This window comes from Rhinopithecus bieti, unplaced genomic scaffold, assembly GCF_001698545.2.
Source record: "Rhinopithecus bieti isolate Rb0 unplaced genomic scaffold, ASM169854v2 scaffold_16773, whole genome shotgun sequence".
NCBI classification, from domain to species: Eukaryota; Metazoa; Chordata; class Mammalia; order Primates; family Cercopithecidae; genus Rhinopithecus; species Rhinopithecus bieti.
In genome coordinates, this window is record NW_016808848.1 from 924,724 (window position 1) to 948,060 (window position 23,337).

The 23,337-nt window shown below is 48.3% G+C and overlaps 1 protein-coding gene across 4 annotated transcripts in view; it reads left to right on the top strand.

Annotated features, from left to right (window-relative positions):
- Positions 1-23,337, top strand: part of CORO2A (coronin 2A) — a 68,613-nt gene that overhangs the window by 4,617 nt on the left and 40,659 nt on the right. Inside the window, exon 1 of one of the 4 annotated variants that reach the window (XM_017887574.1) lies at positions 15,321-15,772. The exons of 2 other annotated variants lie outside the window; for them this stretch is intronic. The gene's annotated coding sequence lies outside the window, so the exon portion shown is untranslated. Of the gene's footprint in view, positions 1-15,320; positions 15,773-17,712; positions 17,734-23,337 lie in introns of those variants that run through there. One more of the 4 variants, XM_017887575.1, reaches the window with a different exon arrangement.

The following is a 23,337-nucleotide window of genomic DNA, read 5'->3' on the forward strand; positions in this document are numbered from 1 at the left end:
GGCTAGACTGTGTACCCCACCATGCTCACGATGGAATCCTGCAAGTGTATGAGGGAGCTACTCTTTTTATCCCTCTTTTCCAGTTAAGAAAACAAAGATACAGAAAAGTTACGTGGCTTATTGAAACTGTGTCTCATGGAGAATCTAGGACTTTCAGCCAGGGTCAGTGGGGAGCCATGGAAGGCTTTTGAATTAGGTAGGAGCATGGCCAGATTTGAATATTGGTGTGATTCCTGTGAGATTGCCATGGTCTGAATATTTATGTTCCTCCAAAGCTCATATGTTGAAATCTTACCCTATAAGGTGACAGTATTAGGAGGTGGGGCTTTTGGGAGGGAATTAGGTCAGGAAGGCAGAGCCCTCATAATGGGATTGGTTTTCTTATGAAAGAGGCCCCAGAGAGACCCTCACCCCCTCCACCACATGAGGACTCAATAAGAAGGCGCCGTTCTATGACCCAGGAAGTGGGCCCTCACCAGACTCCAAATCTGCTGTCTTAGTCTTGGACTTCCATCCTCCAGAACCGTGAGAAATACATTTCTGTTGTTAATAAAGCACCCATTTTTTTTTTTTTTTTTTTGAGATGGAGTCTCCCCCAGTCGCCCAGGCTGGAGTGCAGTGGCACAATCTCTGCTCACTGCAACCACCGTCTCCCAGGTTCAAGCGATTCTCCTGTTTTACCCTCCTGAGTAGCTGGGATTACAGGCATCCGCCATCATGACTGGCTCTTTTTTTTTTTTTTTTTTTTNGATGATGTGAGGTTTAAGTTCACTTGTTGCATGCGGATAACCAAATGTTCCAGCACCATTCCCTGAGAAGATTGTCTTTTTTCTTAATGATTTGTGCTAGTATCTTTGCCAAAAATCAAATGAATACAGATGTAAGGATTTATTTCTGTACTCTCCATTCTGTTCCATGTATGTATATGCTTATACTTTTGCCAATTCTATACTCTCCTGATTACTATGGTCTTTTGTTGTTGATGTTGTTGTTGTTGTTGAGATGGAGTCTCCAGTCGCCCAGGCTGGAGTGCAGTGGCACAATCTCTGCTCACTGCAACCACCGTCTCCCAGGTTCAAGCGATTCTCCTGTTTTACCCTCCTGAGTAGCTGGGATTACAGGCATCCGCCATCATGACTGGCTCTTTTTTTTTTTTTTTTTTTTGAGATAGAGTCTCGCTTTGTCACCCCGGCTGGCTGGAGTGCAGTGGCAGGATCTCGGCTCACTGCAAGCTCCACCTCCCAGGTTCATGCCATTCTCCCGCCTCAGCCTCCCCAGTAGCTGGGATACAGGCACTCACCACCACACCCAGCTAATTTTGCTTTTGTATTTTTAGTAGAGACGGAGTTTCACGATGTTAGCCAGGATGGTCTCAATCTCCTGACCTTGTGATCCACCCTACTCGGCCTCCCAAAGTGGGATTACAGGCATGAGCCACCACGCCCGGCCAAAGCACCCAATTTATGGTATTTTGTTGTAGCAGCAGCAATGGACGAAGACAGGTGCAGAGAGACGGCTGTAGAAATAGTCCAGGTCTGGAGTGCTGCGCTGGGACCTGGGCAGTGAATTCAGTGCTAGGGGAGAGGTTGGGGTCCAGGCCAGGTGAGCAGGAGGAGGATGAGGAGGAAGCCAGGCTGGCCCTGGGCTTATTTATTTAACAAACACTTATTAGCACTTCTTACCACCATCTGATATTTTATGTACATTAACCCAATCCCCATAACAGCCTATACGGTAGATACTGTTACTTATTATTTCTCCCATTTTAAAATGGATATATTATATGTAAATGATATCTCATAAAGTTAATTTACAAAGAAAATACATTTTTAAAAGTATAAACACTTGATAATGGAGAATTTTAGAAAAAGGCAGGAAAACAGACAAAATAAATTACCATATCTTCTCTTCTTCTCATCCCACATAATCAATATAAACATTTACTTTCTTTTTTCTACTATCATTCCCATTTTATAGATGAGAACACTGAGGCCAGGGAAGTTGGGTAGCTAGCCCAGGATCATACATTCAATCCATGTCATCTGCCTCCAGCATCCAGGGTCTTAATCACCATCCCCTGCTGCCTATAGTCAATCCTGGGAATGTCAGAGTTGGTGGGTTCCATTAAGATTCCATCCCCCAAACCTAGCCCCTCCCCGCCCAGCCACCGCACTCATGGCATCATTTCACAGATAGGTAAAGTGAGGCCCAACGAGAGATGGGGCCTTGCTCAGCATCTGTCAGCCAGTCAGGAGCAGATATGTGAAGTCTCATTCAAATAAGAAATTGGGAGCTGAGCATTTGTGCAGGGTTGATATGACAGCTGCTTCTAGCCTGGCCTTGAGCCTGGAGTTTGCAGGGGTCTGACAAATGGCATGTCCCTGTCCACAGGCAGTGCAGGGGACTACCAGGGCAAGCATGTGTTCCCTGGGCCCAAGAGTCTTGTCCCTCCAGCCAGCCCTGGGTGGGAGGTGAGTTTGGGGTTTTGCCCACATTGCAGGCCCCCTGAGAGTTGTCTCCTATACTCTGACTGTGCATTTATTTCTGGCTCTGGTGCCAGCAAACTCCTGGGGCTGCCTGCTGCCAGGGATGCAGCCCTGGCTTCTAGCCCCATCTCAGACACTGAGTGGCCTTAGGCCAGGGTCTTTCCTGGCTCACCTGCAAAATGGCATCATAATGGCCCCAGCCACAGGATGAAGTAAGAAGTGCAAAGGAAGTTCTTGCACAGGGTGTGGTCCATGGCGTGCTCAATAACTGGGCAACTCCTGTGGTTGTTCCTAAGGCTGCACCAGGGTGTTGGCCCAGGCTGAAGAATTGAGCCCACTGCAGACAGAGCCTCTCTCCTGCCAACCTCCCTTTCACACCTGGCTGACCAGGTAGACCTGCCTGAGAAATCAGAAACTAGCCTCCAGCAATGGTTTGGAGTCTAAGATTGCAGACAACAAGGGATACAGTGGAGCAAAAGAACCCAGGCCTCTAAGGAAGGAGAGGTGACCCCGCTACTGACATGCTCCTTAGGCAAGTCTTCACCCTTCTTTATGACTCAGTGTCCTCATCTGTGAAAGGGGGAGAATAATTCCTGCCTTAGTCATTGAAATGATCTTCACCCCAGCAACCATCTGTAGATGTTTTTCTAATGCTTGGGGAGTATGAGTGTAGACAAGCTAGACCCATCACAGCTGCGAGGGCCCATAGCCTGGCAGGAGCACTACGGTTATCATAGGGAAGCCCAGGAGCTGTGGGGCCTCCAGGAGGGGCACCTAACCCAGCCTAGGGTGGAAGTGGGGGGTCGGGGAAGCCTCCCTAGAGGAGCTGATGCCTGAGCTGGGTTGTTAGTGGGATTTGGAGATGGCCAGACTATGAAGGGTAGAAAAATAAGGGAAGATATTGGGTCAGTCACTTCACTTCTCCAAGTGTCAGTTTCTTCATTTATAAAATGGGGTAATAAATACGTGCTCTGCCTAATTTATAGGCTTGTTGTAAGGCTATGAATTGGATAAAAGTAAGGAGGCACTTTATGAACTACAAAATGCCAGGCACCTACCTATTCATTATTTATTGTGATTTCTGGGGCCCCTAGGGGTTAGGGAAATACCAGGCCAGCATCTGGGGCTGGGAGAACTTCCAGTTGGTTTTGAAAGGGCTACCATCAAATCAGACGAGACAGGCAGCCACCATTAAACACACCCCTTGATTTAAGAGTTCTGGAGTATTTCTGTACCTGGGTACGGCTTTGTTTGGTGGGATCCCTGAAGGCAGCCATGACCGCATCGCAGATCACAGCCCCATTCTGAGGATGAGGAGGAACAACGTCAGACCCAAAGCACTACATCCCTGTAGAGGCCTGGGACCTGCTAGGGGTAGGGATAGAGGACTGGAGCACCGTGGGGCCGCCATGAAGGAACCAGTCTGTTTAGAGAGAGGGCCACCATGTCATGGTAAGAGAAAGAGTAGTATGTGTGGAATGAGCCTGTTTGGGTTTGAATATGAGAAAAGAATCTTTCCCCAGCATGCAGACATAGCAAAATATTCAGACAGACAGACATCAAGCTAATTATCACTAGGTGGTAGAATTTTGTTTTCTTTGGTCTTTTCTACATTTAAAATGTTTTGGCTGGGCATGGTGGCTCCTCCTGGTAATCCCAGCACTTTGGGAAGCCAGGAGTTTGAGACCAGCCTGGGCAACAAAGTAAGACATTGCCTCTAATAAATAAAATAAAATAATATAAAATAAAATGTTATACATGATAGATAATTTATTTATGTAAAGATTTTGGTGATATGTGTATAGTCATTCCCAAATATTCAGCTTCCAGGACACCCAAGGATATCAAAATCTATGGATATTAAAATCCCTGATATAAAATGATGTAGTATTTGCATGTAACCTTCACACACCCTCCTGTATACTTTAAGTCATCTATAGGTCACTTACAAAGCCTAACACAATGTAAATGCTATGTAACTAGTTGTTATACTGTATATACATATTTTTAAGACAGAGTCTTGCTCTGTCACCCCGGCTGAAATGTAGTGGTGCAATCTTGGCTCACTGCAAACTCTGCCTCCCGGGTTCAAGCAATTCTTGTGCCTCAGTCTCCCAAATAGCTGGAATCACAGGCATGCACCACCATGCCCAGCTCATTTTTTGCATTTTTAGTAGAGATGGGGTTTCGCTATGTTGGCCAGGCTGGTCTCGAACTCTTGATCTCAAGTAATCTGCCTGCTTCAGCCTCCCAAAATACTGGGATTACAGGTGTAAGCCACCATGCCTGGCCTGTTATACTGTATTTTTAAATTTGTATTTTTTAATTGTTGTATTGTTATTTTTGTTTAATTTTTTCGCATATTTTCCATCTGAGGTTGGTTGAATCTACAGATGCAGGACCCACAGATACAGAGGGCTGACTATGTAAGCAATGTAAGTTATAATGATATTTAGATAATAAAATAATCAGGCCGGTCTGACATCACCAGGCTGCAGGGATGAAGGCAGCACTCACAGCATAAGGACTTTGGTGAGGCCTGGATGACATCCCCAGTGCTGGCCTTTGGAACAGTTGGGAGCAGAGTCCAGGGATGGCTTGATGGAGTCACACTGGAGGAGACGTCTGTGGGGGTTTCTGAAGGTGGGAGCTAGGACTCTTTTCTTGAGACAAAGACTTAGGGTTTTGGGTGGCTACAAGCACAGTAGCATTGTGACCAAACTGTCCAACTGTGGAACCGACCGCATCAGTAGCAACAGAGGGTCAGAGGCAGAGGTGAGGGTCCTGCTGAAGTTTGGGCCACTTTCTGAGCAACACTAGGACAACTGAGATGGATCCAGAGGGGCGCCAGGCCAGGGCCTGAGCCTGAAGCTTTGGAGATCCAGGGTGAATGCTAGGCCTCAACAGACCCTTGTCCCTTAACGATTTGTGTTCTTGGTCTTTGGTCCTATCTCACAGGCGTTCCAGCCTCTTTGCAAGGGAAGTAAAGAATCTAAGCTACTGTGGTATTTCATTCAAAGCAGGGCTTATCTGTTGTGAGATGTACCCTTATTTTATAATCCATTAAGAAAGAAAAAGCAACAGAAACTATTATTGTAAGTTGCATCCCAGTTTCAGAGATGTTAAAATGTAAACAACTGTCTTGGAATCATGTGACATGTGGCAGGCCCCCAGTGAGACTCTTAGCATATATTCACTCATTGCATCTTCACCATCGCATTGTGGCTAGATAGTCTTGTCCTCTTTTTACAAATAAGGAGGCAGGAGCCCAGAGAGGTTGAGTAAATTTGCAAGGTCACAGAGCCAGCAAGAGGCAAAGCTGGGCTTTGAACCTGGTCTAATTAGATTCCACTTATTTTTCCTCATCCAACCCCACAAAGAAAAGGCTCCTGGGTCCTGGCCCTTGGGAAGAACAGAATCTCCACACTGCCAGCTCAGAAATGTTCCAGTGGCCTGGTCATTAAAAACCTGGTACTCTGAGTAATGGGGGTGGGGAGTGTGGAGGAGGGGTGGGGAGTGTGGAGGAGGGCTGGGGAAATAATGAACAGGAAGGAGCTTTGAGAGCTTGCTGGCAGGGTTACTAGCCTCATCCTTGTTGAAACCATTCCAGGAGTGGCTCGGCCTGTGTGGCCTGCCCTGGAGAAAGGCTGTAGAGATATCTGCCCCACACAGATCATCCTGGAGCCTCGCCCAGACTGACCCATTCATTTGTTCCCTAAAAAGTTATCTTTCAATGTAATTTTTTGACTGGGACCTTTGTTCACAATTGATTACTCTCTGTATGTAAAGCATTAGAGATACCGAGCACAGCAAAACAGACATAGGTCCGTCTTTGAGGGCTCACAGACCAAACGGGAGATGGACAGTAATCGTAGAGTCCCACAGAACCTGGAGGAGGAGAGAGGAGTGAAGGGCGTGCAGAGTAGAGAATGTGCTGAGTCCAGGGTCACTGAAGAAGGCTGCAGTCCAGGGCACAGATGGTGCAGGTCAAGGAAAGGAGGGTATTTGGAGATGAGATGGCTCTTTTAAGGAGGTGAAACTGAGGCTCAGAGAGGCCATAGGACTTGTCTGAGGTCACACAGCTCAGAAGTGACTCTCCTTTTATGGTTTTCTGTGTTGTGGGTTCCTTTCTTGAGTTTTCCTTTGGAGATGAAAACATGATGCGAGGGGAGCCGTGGCCTGCAAGGGGATGGTTGGGATGTTCTAAGGAAAGGACGTTGAGCTGAGATCTGAAAGATGAGGAGGGAGTGACCAGGTGAGGGTGGCGAGGGAGGCATGCTGCACAGGAGAAACAGCCTTGCAAAAGCTCTCCGGCTGGAGGAAACAGGCCTTTGAGGAACTGAAAGCACCATGTGCAGCTCAGATCCCTGGGCAAGGTGAGGCTGGGGAAGTAGAACAGTGGCCGCCGAATGGTCTGCTCACATTTATGTATTTCGAAAAGATCAAGGGCAAGATGGTTGGTGGCTGAGACTAAATGACCAAGTTTAACAGATGTTTGGAGCCAGGCACCGTGGCTCACGCCTATAATCCTAGCACTTTGGGAGACTGAGGCATGAGGATTTCTTGAAGCCAGGAGTTCCAGACCAGCCTGGCAACATAGTGAGACCTCATCTCTAAAAAAAAAGAAGAGAGAGAGAGATCATTTGAAGGTGGGACAGGAGGCTGGGATTAGTGATGGATTGGCATTGGATACAAGAAAAGGGAGGCCACATGGGTGCCCGGGGGTTCTGGCTTTTCCGGCAGTGCCCTTCTCATGGCCTGACTTGCAGAGAGAGTCGTGCTGGGGGACACAAGCAACATGGGAGCAGCCTTCACCGCACTGGGGCCTTCTGCCCAGGGCTGGTTATTGTCCACCATTTTCCTCCCAGCTGAGCTTGGATATCCTGGTTTACCCAGTGCTGGAGTTTGCCAGATGATGTGAAAAAAAGTCAGTGGGATGAAGCATTTTAGGGTGTTGGTAAGAGTGAGCTGATATCCCAGGTTACTGGGGACAGGAAATGGGCTTCCACAGCACGCCCATGGGAATCACATGGCCCCCACACCATCCCTGGAGCTGGCCTTTCAGCAAAGCTGTTGCTGAGCGTGGTGGTGGAGTCGGGGCATTGCTTGATGCATTGTGTCATCCTGGAGAGGGGTCTCTGGTGTCTCTGGTTGTGGCTTCCAGGGCCCTCTCCTCGGGCCTGAACCTATTTTTACTGATCCATCAGAGGGGACACTGGCAAAGGGCTGGTCACATCTGGCAGGTGACAGGAGGCTGGAGGTGGGGAGGGTGCAGTCAGGAGGGGTGCTTGAATTAGTAACTTTGGAAGCAGGTGGGGCCTTTTCACCCAGTGACAGAGTTAGTTCACTGTGTGGTCAAAAGAAGGGATGGTGCAGGTCAAGGAAAGGAAGGTATTTGGAGATGAGATGGTTCTTTTAAGGAGGTGAAACTGAGGCTCCAAGAGGCCATGGGACTGATCTGAGGTCACACAGCTCAGAAGTAACTCTCCTTGTATGGTTTTCTGTGTTGTGGGTTCCTTTCTTGAGTTTTCCTTTGGAGATGAAAACATGATGTGAGGGGAGCCATGGCCTCTGAGGGGATGGATGGGAATGCTTGCAGGAAGACTTCCTGGAAGAGGGAGCATTTCTCTAAGCTGAGCCTTGTAGCAGCTGGTCATACAGAGTGGTGGATAGGGCATTACTGGCAAAGGAAACGATGTAACCCAAGGACTGGAGAGGGGAAAACTTACTAGGCTTATGTGGGATGCGATGAACATGGGGTTTGGTTTGGTTTGTCTCAGTATAAGAGGCAAAGCGTAAGGTATTTGCCAGATGCCAAGGGCAGGGAGGTAGGTTGCAGCCTGCCCTGTCAGGGAGGAGTGTTTTGGCCCTGACGTTGTTTGTAATTGCAGGCACATTGTGATCGTAAAATGTCAGACTTTGAGGCAGTTTTTTGTTTGTTTTTTTTGTTTTGTTTTGTTTTGTTTGAGACGGAGTCTCACTGTGTCACCCAGGCTGGAGTGCAGTGGCGTGATCTCAGCTCACCGCAACCTCTGCCTCCTGGGTTCAAGCAATTCTCCTGCCTCAGCCTCTTGAGTAGCTGGCATTACAGGCGCCCACCACCACACCTGGCTAATTGTTGTATGTTTAGTAGAGACGGGGTTTCACCCTGTTGATCAGGCTGATCTCGAACTCCTGACCTTGTGATCCACTTGCCTCGACCTCCCAAAGTGCTGGGATTACAGGCAAGTGCCACCATGCCTGGCCTATTTTTAAGTTCTCTGTTGAAAATGCACCTCCTGAGTGTCTGCGCCCGGCCGACTGCTCACCTCCCTCCTGCCCTCGTCCCTGCCACTTCCCCTTCCCTGCTTGCCTCACATCCCTTCTTGATATACTCCTGGGCCACACCTTGGCTTTGAATCCCCAGCTGAGAAGCTATTGAAGGTTTTGGAATAGAGGATGCTGCCACCTACCAGTAGCCCAAGTGGGGTCTCAGCTTTAGAGAGGTGGGATCTGAGATGAGGACAGCCTGGAGAAGGCAGGAAGGACCTGGAAGATGGGGAGGATGAGAGATAGGAGCAGGATTGCAGGTCATTGCTTCATGAGACCCAGGACCCATGTCCACAGCTGCCCACCAACATGCCAGGCCCAGGCCAGCACAATGCTGGGCAGCAGGAGCTCGGCGTCCTGCAGAGTCACTATTGTGGCTGGTAGGCAGAGGCAGAATCCTCATGTTCTAGCAGTCCCAGATCTCGGCCACTCAAGTAGGACCTTCCAGAGCCTAGGGAAGGGTTTCTTCCCAGCCCACAGATGTCAGCGAGACTTTACGGGCACTCAAACAGCAGCCCAAGAGCTGGTTTGATTCGTTCCATTTTACAGATGAGGAAAATGAGGCTTCAGAGTGAAGCCAACCGAGAAGCACAGTAAAGTAAAAGGACCAGTAAAGAACTAGACTGTGGCCACTTTTAGCAGCCATTCGTAGCATCAAGGTCTAGAGATGTGCATTCTCTCCAGCATCTGCCACTGACCAGCCAGGTGACCTTGGACAAGTCACATCCCTTCTCAGGTTCTTGTTTCCTCACCGGCAAAGTGAAGGGTAGACTAGATCATTTCTGCCATCCTTTGAGCTTAAAAATTACCTCTGACTCTTCATCTTCTATCCCAATTGCCTCCAAAGTGATCTATGCAAGATGCACATTGGGGTGCAGGAAAAATTATCTAAACAAATAAAACAAAAAAATTCAGCTTTACTCACATTTGCCAGGTGGAGACACACTCCTCAGCTGGGGTGTCAGGCAGCCTCGTGTCTCATGTGGTCCAGGACTCTCCAGAGAGAAGGGGAAACACTCTGAGAAAGGGTAATGACCTTACTCTTTGGTCTGTTTTTGGAAGTTATCCCAATTAATTAACCTGGTTAATTAATCCAGGTTAATCCAGACTAATTAATCCAGATTGGATTTACAAATTATATTCACCACTTTAAGCTAACTAGCCCTTACAAAATGGATACGTGGTTTTTAAAGATTCCTACTGAAAAATGGTGACTTGTTAGTAGTGCTTACTTACTATGCTAATAATGCTAGTACGTGAAGACAAGGAAATGGAAGAGGTTGAGTGCCGCCTGTAATCCTGGTAATTTGGGAGGCCAAAGCAAGAGGATTGCTTGAGGCTAGGAATGTGATACAAGCCTGGGCAACATAGCAAACCCCTGTCTCAAGAAAAAGTTTAAAAATTAGCCAGGCATGGTGGCACATGCCTGTCGTCCCAGCGACTCAGGAGGCTGAAGCAGGAGGATTGCTTGAGTCCTCCTCAAGGGAGTTGGAGGCGACAACAAGCTATGATGGCACCACTGCACTCCAGCCTCGGCGACAGAGTGAGACTCTGTCTCTAAAAAAATTTTTTTAATAAAAACAAATTTAAAAGAGAAAAAAAGTGAGAGAATTAACACTGGGGTTTCCAGTGCAATCACTTCATCAGCCACAAGACCCAAGACAAAAACAGTGACAAGCTAATAAGTCTGACAAGAAGTTAGCTCAAGTTTGTTTGTTTATGTTAGGGGACACTTTGAAATACGTATTTACAGTCAGTCTGGTTAGTGATGAATGTCACTCAGTGTACGTTTTGTCTGGCGAGGTTTGGTAATGATTACTTATATAGAATATAAGATAATGGGGTGTGAGCTCAGTTTTTTTGTTTTTTTGTTTTTTGTTTTTTGTTTTTTTTTCTTGCAGAAGAAGTGAATGATCAAAAAAGTCTGGAGATCACCTGAGGTCAGGAGTTTGAGACCAGACAGGCCAACATGGTGAAACCCTATCACTATTAAAAATACAAAAAAAATTTGTCAAGTGTGGTGGTACATGCCTGTAATCCCAGTTTCTCAAGAGACTGAAGCAGGAGAATCGCTTGAACCTGGGAAGCAGAGGTTACAGTGAGCCAAGATTGTGCCACTGCACTCCAGCCTGGGTGATGGAGCCAGACTCCATCTCAAAAAAAAAAAAATGGTTTGGAGCCCATTGCTCTAACCTCCTGGTCTTTTCCTTGCTCCTGCCACCTCTGACACGCCACCACGTTTGTGATCAAGCATTGTTCCAGTAGAGTAGGATTTCTCTATTTTTCTACCCATTCCCAGACCCCATGGGAATACCTCCGTCCATAGAGCCCAGCACGAGGGCTGTCTCCAGCTGGGCACTTGGAAAATGTGGGTGGAGTGAATGTGCTCCAGTTTTCCCCTCGCATCGTGGGGGCTGCTGATGCTCTGCCGGCCTTTCTAGCAGAAAAGACCTAAGGTCTGCCATCATTCCCAGCCTAAAGCACTCTCTGGAGAAACACAGTTCACCTTTCAAAGCTGTGAGTCCAGGAGAGCCTAGATAAGGCCAATGAGCCCTAAGCTCACAATTATAAGGCCTTTCTTTCCTAACCATCTTTGGAATTTGTCCCTCCACAGACGAGTTTCCACTATTACTTAGAGCAACACAGATAAGGAACAAAAATGTTTGGTACTGTATCCAGGTATAGGAGGACAGGACTCTGTTCTGTGTTTTAGCGCACTCTTTTGGACTGGGAGGCTGGAGACCTGGATCTTGTTCCTGCTTCTGCCCTGTATGGGTGGCCTTTGGCATGCTGACTCCGTTTCCTCTTTCTGTGCCCCATGGTCTCTTGGGGTCTGGCTAGTGCTGTTTTTCTGAGATGTGACGTCAAGGATCCTTTTGGGGACCTGCTCTACTGAAGAGTTCTCAGCCCCCATCTGCAGAGTTCGAGTATGACCCGGAAGACAGGGACAGCTTGGAGCATATGGGCAACCAAAATGGGGAGGACGTGGGAAACCAAGTCACACAAGAAACTCCCCAACCCTGAGTGGAGCCATCCCAGGGACCTGAGTCAAGAGGTCTTCGATCTCTGGAAGGCTGTCATGGGGCAGAAGCAATGGATGTGGCTGGCGGGGCTTCAGGAACAGATAGGGCAGTGGGGAAAATGGTAGATTTCTGTTCAGTAGGTGCGAGGAAGTCCACTGGTTGAGCATGTCTTCTCCCCATCACTAGACTGGTACGAGCCAAAACCCTCAGACTCTTCAAATGGGGTGCTGGAGAAAGAAGAGCAGAATTCTGGGGTATTGTATTTGGTGCTTGCCCCTAGATGTAATAAAAATCATTTGGGAGAGAGTTAGTGGGTCTGGCTAAAAATTGAAGAATTAGAGTTTTAGATTCTACATCAGCACTCATGGGTTGATAAGGGGCACAAGGCTTTCTCTGCTTTCATTCGGTTCAGAGGGTTTTGGTGCTTCCCAGCACAGGTGACACCCCTCACCCCTCCCCTGAATGTTTAGATCTTTAGATATTGCTGCTTTGAGGAAAAATAAAGGACCATGAACACTTTGTGCTTCATAGTTTAATCTGTAAGCCCTGTTCAAAGCCCATATTCATTTTTATTAAATGTTCATTTCAATCCATGAGTTCAGGTAAATAGCTTAGGACAGTGCCTGGCTCACAGTGAGTACTCAATAAAGGTTACCATTATTTACTTATTTGGAGTTTAGTTATTTAACAGATACTTACTTTGAGTTTACCATGTGCCAGGCTGGGTTCTAAGTGCTTGGCAGATATTAACTCATTTATTGTTATCATCCCCATTTTATGGATGAGAAAACCTAAGTCCAAGAGAGGTAGATAACCGGCCCAGTGTCTCCCAGCTGGTGTGTGGTACGACTGATGTCTGAGCCCGGCAGGCGGGTTCCCGACCATGTCAGTAGCCACTGTGCTGCTGCCTCTCGATGCGATTGTGTCGTGTAATAAATAAACCAGCCCCTCTGCATCCATTCTCCCTCAGAGCCTCCCTACAGCCTCCGGAGGGCGACAGGCAGGGATGCTCCTGCCCATTTAATGGGTTGAGACACTGGAACCCAGAGAGAGGCTTTCACAGCATCACACAGCAAAAGGGGGCAGAGCCCACTGGAACCAGGTCACTGACCTTGGAATATCTATGTGCCCTCCCTGCACAGAGCAGGGCTCCCTGCTGAAGCCCAGTGGGAGTTGGTGCTAATTAGGGGGGCCCTGGTCCCTCAAGGGGCCCTTCCTTCACCGGGAGGAGGGAGGTTGGTGGGAAGAGCCACAGCCACGACTCTGCCAGGGGCCTGGGGAAATATCGTCCAGGCATGTCCTGAAGCAGGGGGCTCCTGGTGTCTGGGGAAATAGCAAGGCCTCTTCACCCTACCAAGCCCCTCTGCTGGGCCCCTGGCAGAGATGGCCCTGAATTGCCAGGAGTGAAAGGGGAAGCAGACAGGGAGGGCCATCCCGCACCCCACCCCCTGCTTTTGAAGTCACATCAGGGACCAACTCTAAGGTCAAGGGTTGGAAGGGGCTAAAAGAAGTAGGAGCTCCGAGGAAATCAACATGGAAGCAGAGATGCAGCTGCCAGGGAGTTCAGGAAAGCTGTGGGCTGATACCTAGGTGCTGTTATTTCTCTTTTCTTTATTTTTTAAATGATGGTGATATATACATACCAAAGTTTACCATTTTAACCATTTTTAAGTATAAAATTCCATGGCATGATGTACATGCCCATTGTGCAGCCATCTGTGTTAGTCCACTCTCACACTGCTATAACAACATACATACCTGAGACTGGGTAATTTATAAAGGAAAGAGGTTTAATTGACTCACAGTTCCACATGGCTGGGGAGCCTCAGGAAACTTACAATCATGACGGAAGGTGAAGGGGAAGCTGGCACCTTCTTCACAGGGCTGCAGGAGAGAGATAACTCACAGGGGAAACTCAACCATCAGATCTCATGAGAACTCCCTTAGTAACATGAAAATGACCTGGAAGAAACCGCCCCCATGATTCAATCACCTCTCACCAGGCCCCTCCCTCCACACGAGGGGATTACAATTCAAGGTGAGATTTGGGTGGGGACACAGAGCCAAACCATATCACCATCACTGCCAAGATTTTTACATTTTGACTTCACAGTAGCCTACTCTATTCTTTAATGTTTTTATTTACATCTGTCAATGAAGAGCCTATGTTCAGACTGAAATATATTTGACAAAACAGGAACGTACATGTAGGATACTAACACCTGGCTGGGCCCTTGTCAAGCACTGCTCTGAGGCATTTTATATGAATGAACAACTCCTTGATAAGGTAGGTGCCATCATGGACCCCGGTTTACAGCTTAGGAAACTGAGGCACAGAGAGGTTTAGGAAAGCTACTCAAATGCTTGCCTTGGCCCACTGGTTGCTGCCATTTGTTGAAAACTTTACCATGGGCCAGGGCTACACGCTTTTTTTTTCATTTTTGGTGGGGGGTGGTGGAGGCAGGGGGACAGAGTTTCGCTCTTGTTGCCCAGGCTGGAGTGCAGTGATGCAATCTCGGCTCACCACAACCTCTGCCTCCCAGGTTCAAGCGATTCTCCTGCCTCAGCCTCCCAAGTAACTGGGATTACAGGCATGCGCCACCATGCCCAGCTCATTTTGTATTTTTAGTAGAGACAGGGTTTCTCCATGTTGGTCAGGCTAGTCTCGAACTCCCGACCTCAGGTGATCCACCCGCCTCGGCCTCCCAAAGTGCTGGAATTACAGGCGTGAGCCACTGCACCTGGACCAAGGGCTACATGCTCTGCTCCTTGCTCATCTCATAGCAACCTGGCGATGTGGTACCGAGACTTAGAGAAGGGAAGTGAGTCTGGATTTGGATCCACGTTTCTCTGACTCTGAAGCCCGTATCTTAAGCACGTGTACTGGGCTGCGAAGCTGTTATGGGACAGCAGACACAATAAGTGGGTTTTGTTTCAGCTGTGGAGCACCACGAGAAGGAGGATGGAGAGGATTGGGACTCCCGGTTCTGGAGTGCTGGCCTCAGAGCATGCAGTTTATATGTTGAGAAGAAGACTTAAGAAAGCAAGCCAAGGAGCAGAGCCGCAGTGGCCACCAAGTTGGGGGGTGGTTGAGTGCTCATGGAGCTCTTGGAGTTTGGACAGGAGTTCCTGCTGCTTATTAATCGCGTAACCTCAGAAAACTGACACCGCTGCTCTGCCGAGTGTCCAGGCCACACTCACAAAGTGGAGATAATCCTCCGCACCCCCAGGTGGTTGTGAGGGGTAAACTGAGCAATAGTTGTGAATCACAGAACTGGGCTGTACAGCAGTAGTTCTGAAAGAGTGGCCTCTGGGCCAGAGGCTTCCTAGTCACCGGGAACTTGGTTGGAAATGCAGACTCTCAGCTCTCACCCATGCTGCTGAATCAGAAACTCTAGGGTGGGGCCCAACAATGGGGGTTTGTTTGTTTGTTTGTTTTTTGTAGAGACAGAATCACTGTGTTGCCCAGGCTAGTCTGGAACTCCTGGCCCTAAGTGATCCTCCCACCTCGGCCTCCTAAAGTACTGGGTCACAAGTGTGAGCCACCACCTAGGTTTGTTTTTTTCCAGCCCTCCAGGTGACTCTGAGCACCCTCAGATGCTCTGCTGTGACACAGCAGGCAAACACATGTAAATGCGATGGGGCCACGTGTCCTCACAGCCAGTCTTGCGGGCAGAAGTGCCTTTCCCGCAGGGGCACTGACATCTTTCCTGCACTCTTTTCATCCTCATAAACCCAGACTGCTGGCACTGGAAATCTGAGAAGGGCAATCAGTCTGGCCTCCTGCCTTTCTGGCCTGCAGGCCCAGCCTGAACAAACAATTTAGGTGGAGCTCCTGGAGGCTGGAGGCAGAGAGGAGGTACCTGGCCATCCTCTCCTGCCAGCTGTTGCAGACTCTGCCTGGGGAACCGATTACGGGTGAGCAGAGGCATTTATCTCCATGTTAACAAGCAGGTGAGAGAGTAACTTCCCATTACCTTCCCGCTGTGGGGCTGAGCTTGGAAGTGGGGCATGGGGTTGAGCTCAGAAGTGGGGTGTGGGGCTGAGCTTGGAAGTGCGATGTGGGACTGCCAGTATCTGCAGAAGCAGGCAGGCCCTCAGTCGTATCTGGGGACTCTTGTCGCAGGGCAGTCACACCGTTTTCCTCTTGAGTGCAAGCACAGAAGGCCTCAGAATTCTGCCCCTCCTCCTCATGGGGTTCCGCAACCCCTCCAGCCCACTGGAGCTGGACATAAAATGAAACCCACTAATTTCTTCCTTAGATACCAGCCCAAAGTTGAGGAAAGAAAATCGTTTCCCAAGCTCAATGTCCTAACTTCCTAATTTCAGGGGTTAAGTCAACTTCGGCTCTGACCATGTCACTCCCCCAGTTACAAACTTCGATGCCTCCCCACTGTCTCAGGCGCCACCTCAGCACTGCGCCCCAGCCTCTTTCCCAGCGGCAGCCCCATTACTGGCCTGCATTTGCTCACACCCAGCCTCCCCACCCCAGCGCAGCAAGCTCCTGGCTCCATCTCCGCACACCACAGCCAGGCATGACCTAGCACAGCGCCTTCTACCCCGGTGCCTCCCCTTCCCTCCTCTGCTGGGCTTGCTCTACTTGACCTTGAAGGCTCAGCTCAGTCGTATCCTCCCGGGGACCCTCCCTAACTCCCCAGATTTCCATCTCCCTGCTGCAACTTGCAGCGCTGGCTTTAGCCCTGGTGATCCTGAATTGAGCTTGCTGATTATGTGGGGGCCTCCCCCATTCTCTGAGCTCCCCCATAACTGACGCTGTCTGGGTCTGTCCATGCATCTCCCCTACAGTGCCCAGCATGGCATCAAGCTCAGAATGGGCACTGATGATGGCGTCTGAACTGACTCTGGGCCCAGGTCCCTGAGGCAGGCAGAGTGAGGGCTGATTTGTGGGTCCATGCTGAGAACAGAATGCAGGACCCCTGGTTGGATGCCCACCCCAGGACCAGAGTTACCGAGCTTCAGCCCTGCCTCGGGCTGACTGTGGGACCCGAAGCAAGGCGCTCTTCCTCTCTGAGCCTCAGTGTCCCTCTCTGTCCAAAGACAGGTCCGAAAGCTCTGTGCCAGAAAGTGGACAGTGAGCAGGAAGTGGAGCCATCAGATTTTCAGCCTCCTGGAGGTGTCTTGGAAAATCCCCAGTGACCCTTGTTACTTGAAACTCCCAGATAAGGAGACTGTGGGGCAATAAACCTGTGTGGAGTTTTGGTCAGGGCTTGATTTGGGGGATTAAACAGAATGAAGCTCTGCTCTGTCTCCAGAAGGTCCAGGCAGGACAAGACCTTCTCAGGACAGCTGACGGCTGGACAGCTCTGTTGCCCTTGTGGTCCCACGTGTGTCTGGTGTGTACAGGCTGCAGCGCCCTCCACAGACTGTCCTAACAGGTGGGCAGGGCAGGGCTGTTACTATTATATGGATAGAAACAGAAAGCGAGAGAAGGGATGAGATTTGCCCAAGGTCATGGAGCGAATTGGTGTCAGAATTAGGATTCTCGGCTGGGCTCGGTGGCTCACATCTGTAATCTCAGCACTTTGGAAGGCCAAGGTAGGCGGATCACCTGAGGTCGGGAGTTCAAGATCAGCTTGCCCAACATGGTGAAGCCCCTTTGCTCTACTAAAAATACAAAAATTAGCCAGGCATGGTGGTGCACGCCTATAATCCCAGCTACTTGGGAGGCTGAGACAGGAAAATCACTTGAACCCCGGAGGCAGAGGTTGCATTGAGCCAAGATCAAGCCATTGCACTCCAGCCTGGTGACAGAGTGAGACTCCGTTTCAAAACAACAACAACAACAACAATGAAAGAATTAGGATTCTCCAGCCTGACCAGCACAGCTCCTAGCGCCCCAAGGAGGGATTGGAAAGAAGCTGCTGGTGTGAGTGAAAGCTCAAGCCAGGAGTCAGGTTGGCCTCCCCCTGGGTACCCACAGGGCTGTAGGTGGGCAGCAGAAGGGAGAACCATCTAGGTTGACAGTCCTGGTGTGTTGGTGGGAGAGGAAGGAAGAGAAGGAAAAAACGCAATGGGCAGGAAAGGAGGAGAGGAGGGACGCTTCCATGAGATGAGCTCCTACTTTGTGCCGGACAATGCAAGGTCTTTTACGTACATGATCTCATTTAATCTTCTAGATTCTATGAGAAAAATATGAGGATACTCTAATGCTACGGCATAGAGACAACTAGGGGTCCAGGGCTTGAATCTGGTGCCTTCTTTTTCCCTGCCTTTGGCTACTTCCCCAAATGTCAGGATGGGACCGCATGGGATGGAGAGACTGCTCAGTCTGAGAGCTGGGGAGGCTCCCTGGAGGTGGTTCTGTTGGAGCTGGGCCAGGAAGGTGGGGTGACAGGAAGGGGCTTTCTAAGAGCCCTGCTAAGAGCCACCCAGCGACTTACCTGGGCTGGCTTAGTTCTAGGTGGAGGGAGGGGGTGTGAGCAAAGATGGATTATCTGGGGAAATGATGCTTCTTTATTTTCTTTTTGCTTCTCCCCTTCTCTTTTGAAAACCATGATGCTTTGAGGGGAGAGCAGACAGACCAGTTTGTCTCAGAGAACAGGTCTGGGGAGATGAGAAGGAGGTCAGAGACTCGGGGAATGTAGGGACCTCAAAACCCAAGTCCAGCAGAGGACTTTATCCTGAGGACAGAGGTGACCCGGGGTTGGTTTTAAGGGAAAGTGCAGGCCCAGAGTTGGGGGTGGAATATGTGAGGCCTGAGTCCCCAAGAAAGAAGGCTGCTCAGGCCTTGGCATGGCCTGGGAGAGGGGTAGAGAGCAGGTGGGGGCCGTGGAGGCAGGGCTGGGGAAGAGGCAGGGCAGGAGGAGGTGGCTCTGGGCAGTGTCAGATGTGGGAAGAAGGCACTCCCTCAGGCCTAATCTCATCAGGAAGAAAGAGGCCTTGTCTTGGTTTGCTCTCTGACTCAATCTGTACTTCCTGTGGGCCTGCAGAGAGGCATCTGTGCTGGACCAGAAGGATGGGCGGCGCGGGGGTGGGGAAGGCGGAGACCTGAGGACAGGACTGTTTGCATTTGCTGGCTACAGACAGCTTCTGCCTCACTGGTGATGGTCGATCCCCAAAGGAGGGTCCCTGGATGGCTGCATTCCTGCTTCCCTGCCTGGGCTGTGCTGATGGAGAAAAAGCAAAGGGCTCCTTCCCCCGCCCCTTCACCTCCTCCCAGGCCCCTCAGCACTAGGGCAAGGCGGGGCCTTCTGGCCTCCACCCGGGAAAGCCCAGCCCAGAGAGATGCACAAATGCACTCTCTTGGATTCTTTTTGATCAGTAGGAATTGTCAGCTAGCCTTCTGCATGTGTGTGTCTGTTCCTCCATCATCATGGTTTGCACCAGGAGTTGGAACTCTCCCGAGCCACTCAGCCCCTGGCAGGCTGCTTTATGCTTTCTGGTTTGGGGTTTTTACTTAGATCCCCAAAATGCTGGGGCCCCGGCATGTACCTGTTGTGTGTTAAATCACATCTCAGTGTCCTGTACACATTGGGACCACAACAATCTTACTAGCCAATGTCTTTTGAACACTAAGTATGCACCAAGTGTCACTCTGCATGCTGTGCGTCTCACCTTATGTAAGTGTCCAGGAACCCCTGAGAGAGTGTGGACCTGTGACTGAACAGCCTGGCTTCAGATTCCAGCCCAGCCACTAACTAACTATGTGATCTTCGGCAAGTTATCTAACCTATCTGTGCCCTGTTTCCTCATCTTAAAAGTGGGGCTACGACAGTACATGCATGAGGGTTGAGTTAGTATGTGGAACATACTTAACACCTAATCAGCAATATAGGTGTTAGCTATTATGTGTATTTGTAGTGCCTGGTTTTCCTGGTGAGGAAATAGACACATTAAGTAACTTGCCCAGAGTGGCAGATAGGAAATGATAGAGCAGCACTGTCCAGCAGAACTTTGTTCAGAGATGGGTGTGTTCTTTAATTACAGTGTTCATTGGGTGTTGCTTATATGGTTTCATCTGTGATTATTAAGCACATGTGGCTTTTGAGCTCTTGAAATATTGCTAGTGTGACTAAGGAGCTGGATTTTACACTTTATTTAATTTTAACTCTAATTTAGAAGCCTTGTGGGACTAGAGGTTCTGTGTTGGACAGGGCCATTTAGAGTCAAGATTAGAACCCTGACAGTCAAGCTCCGGGGCCTGGGCCACTTTTGTGCTCTCCTGCTTCCTTCTTGCTTAAATGTTTTACAGTGGAAATGTAAAGACACATACAAAATTAAAGAGAAGATTCAAATAAATCCTCTTGTACCCTCACCCACTTTCAGTAGCCATCAGCAGCCTGTTTCATCTCTACTTGCTTATTCCCTCCTCCTCTGTCCAACAACCCCAAGTTATTTTAAGATAAGTCCCAGATGTTATATCATTTCATCTGAATAGTAGGTATATGTCTCTAAAAGATAAAGACTGTTGTCTAATATAAGCACAGTATTATTACCACGCCTGATGGCAACAATTCTTTAATACTGTCATACTGTCAGGTGCCCACTCCGCTTTCCCTGATTGCTTCCTGATGCCTTTTTGCAGTTGGTGTGTGTGAATCTGTATCCACTCAGGATCCGCACATTGCACTTCCTGCTATGCCTCTGATCTCTTCAGTCTCTTCTGAACTATAATGACCCTTGTCCCTTTTTCCTTGTCATCTTTAAAGAAACCAGATATTTTAAAATATATATATGTATATTTCATTGTGCTAAAATACCCATAGTATAGTATTTGCCATCTAAATCATTCTTAAGTGTACAGTTCAGTGTATTAAGTACACTCATACTGCTGTGCAGCCACCGCCACCATCCATCTCTAGAACTCTTTTTATCTTGCAAAACTGAAGCTCTATATCCATTAAACAATAACTTTTCATTCCTCCCTACCCTCAGCCCCTGGCAGCCACCATTCTACTTTCTGTCCCTGGGATTTTTGCCTACTCTAAGTAACTTATATAAGTGGAATCACACACTGTCTTTTTGTAACTGGCTTATTTCACTTAGCATAATGCCCTCAAAATTCATCCATGTTATAGCATGTGTCAGGATTTTCTTCCTTTTTCTTTTCTTTTCTTTCTTTCTTTCCTTTTTTTTTTTCCCTTTGAAACAGGATCTTGCTCTATCACCCAGACTGGAGTGCAGTGGTGTAATCATAGCTTACTGCAGTCTCTAACGCCTGAGCTCAAGTGGTCCTCCCACCTTGGCCTCCCGAGTAGCTGGGACTACAGGTGTGTGCCACCATGCCCAGCCAATTTTTTTTATTATTATTATTTCTAGTAGAGATGAGGTCTTGCTGTGTCACCCAGGCTGGTCTTGAATTCCTGAACCCAAGCGATCCACCTCATCCTCCCAAAGTAGAATTTTCTTCCTTTTGAAGGTTGAATAATATTTCATGGTATGAATATACCACATTTTACTGATCCGTTCATCTGTGGACGGACACTGGGGTTGATTCCACATTTAAGCTATTGTGAATAATGCCGCTATGAACGTGAGTGTGCAAATATCTCTTCGAGACCCTGCTTTCGTTTCTTTAAGGGTGTATATTCCAGAAGTGGAGTCGCTGAATCATATGATCGTTCTATTTTTAAATTTTTGATGAACTGCCATACTATTTTTCATAGCAACTGCACCATTTTACCTACCAACAGTGCACTAACTCAGATTGTTTCAATCAAATTGTTTGCTTGCTTGTTGTTGAGTTGTTGGACTTCTTTATATATTCTCAATAGTAACACCCTATCAGATAGATTTGCAAATATTTTCTCTCATTCCATACGTTGCCTTTTCACTCTGTTGCTAGTGATACAAATACAAACAAGTTGTTAAATACAAACAAGTTGTTAATTTCCATGAATACAGTTTGTCTATTTTTTTTTCTTTTGTTGCCTATTCCTGGTGCCATAACCAAGGAATCATTGCCGAGCCCAATGTTGTAAAGGTTTTGCCCTTTGTTTTCTTCTAAGGTTTTTTATAGTTTTAGCTCTTCTGTTTAGGTCTTTGATGCTTTTTGAGTTAATGTTAAAAACCAGAAAATTTAGCATGTAGGATTTCCTGTGTTTTTTTCCTGATTGCCTCTGTGTGGCTGTTGAACATGTTTCTCCACACTCTGTGTGTGTAGTTACATACAAAGACTCGGTCAATATTGGGTCTCATTTTTTGGCGAGGCCACTTTATAAGTAGTGTTTCCTGTTGCTTCATATTAGCAGCACATAATGTCTGGTTATCTCTTTTAGTGATGCTAAGATTGGTCAGTGGGTTCAGGTGTTGCCAAACCATCCATTACACCACTGAGTCTCAAACTTGAAGCTGAGGGGCTGGTTAAAGCAGAGTGGTGAGCCCCGTCCCTAGAATGCCTGATTCAGTAGGTCTGGGATAGGAGGCTTGAGAATCTGCAACTCTAAAAAGTTCCCTAGTGATATAGTTAATGGGGGACTGCACTTTGAGAACTACTGCATCACATCCATGATGTGTTTCTGTTATCCTTGCTCCTAACATGCACTGGAATCACATGGGAAGCTTAAGCAGTGCTGGTGTCTGGGTTCCCCACCCAGTAGTCTGATTTAAGTGATTCTAAGGTGCAAAGTTGCAAGCCCCTGCCCTGCATGTTAGCAGTCCCTCAAGGTCACACCATCTCATCTCTTCCTGCTCTTGGCCATTTTCCTAAGAGGTATGAACATGTGGAGAGCAGTGACTGAATTATTCATTTCTGACCCCTCCGAGCCCTGCTCCTGGCACGGCTTGGCGCAGAATAAGCACCAAGCCAATATCGGATGAAGATTGGAGACTGAATGAAATCCTCTTCACCTCTCTTTATAAAGCTTCCTGGATTATTCTGCTTTGAAATTTCTATTCTCTGGTTCAGTATGTTAGGCTCTTTAAGAAGTGGATTCTAGCGCCTCCTCTCTTGCAGGCAACTTGACAAAGTCAGGGCTGCTAGGGATTTACAATAGAATTGTTATGTGTAAGCGAGGCACAGTGGCTCATGCCTGTAATGCCAGCACTTTGGGAGGCTGAGGTGTGAGGATCGCCTGAGGCCAGGTATTCAAGACCATCCTGGCAACAGAGTGAAACCCTGTCTTTACAAAAAAATTAGCCAAGCATGGTGGTACATGCTTGTTCTTAGCTATTCAGGAGGCTGAAGTCATAGGATTGCGCGAGCCCAGGAGGTTGAGGCTGCAGTGAGCTGTGATCACACCTCTGCACTCCAGCCTGGGCAGCAAAGTGAGGCCCTACCTCAAAAAAAAAAAGAATTGTTACACACAGACCTTGGTGGTGGTGGTGGTGGGAGAGTGACCAACTTATCCCTGTTTGCCTAAGTGAGACTTCCCCCAGTTTAGCACTGTAAGTCCTGCATCCCTGGAACCCCTCCACAATCCCAGGCAAACCAAGACAGTTACCCTACTTCTGTGGAGAGTGGCAAGGACCCTTCTTGCTTTGAAGGAGGGAGGAAAAATTACCCTGTGGGGTGAGACTCTTAGGTCCTAGCACCCTGGATCCCGCTGTATCACTTCAGA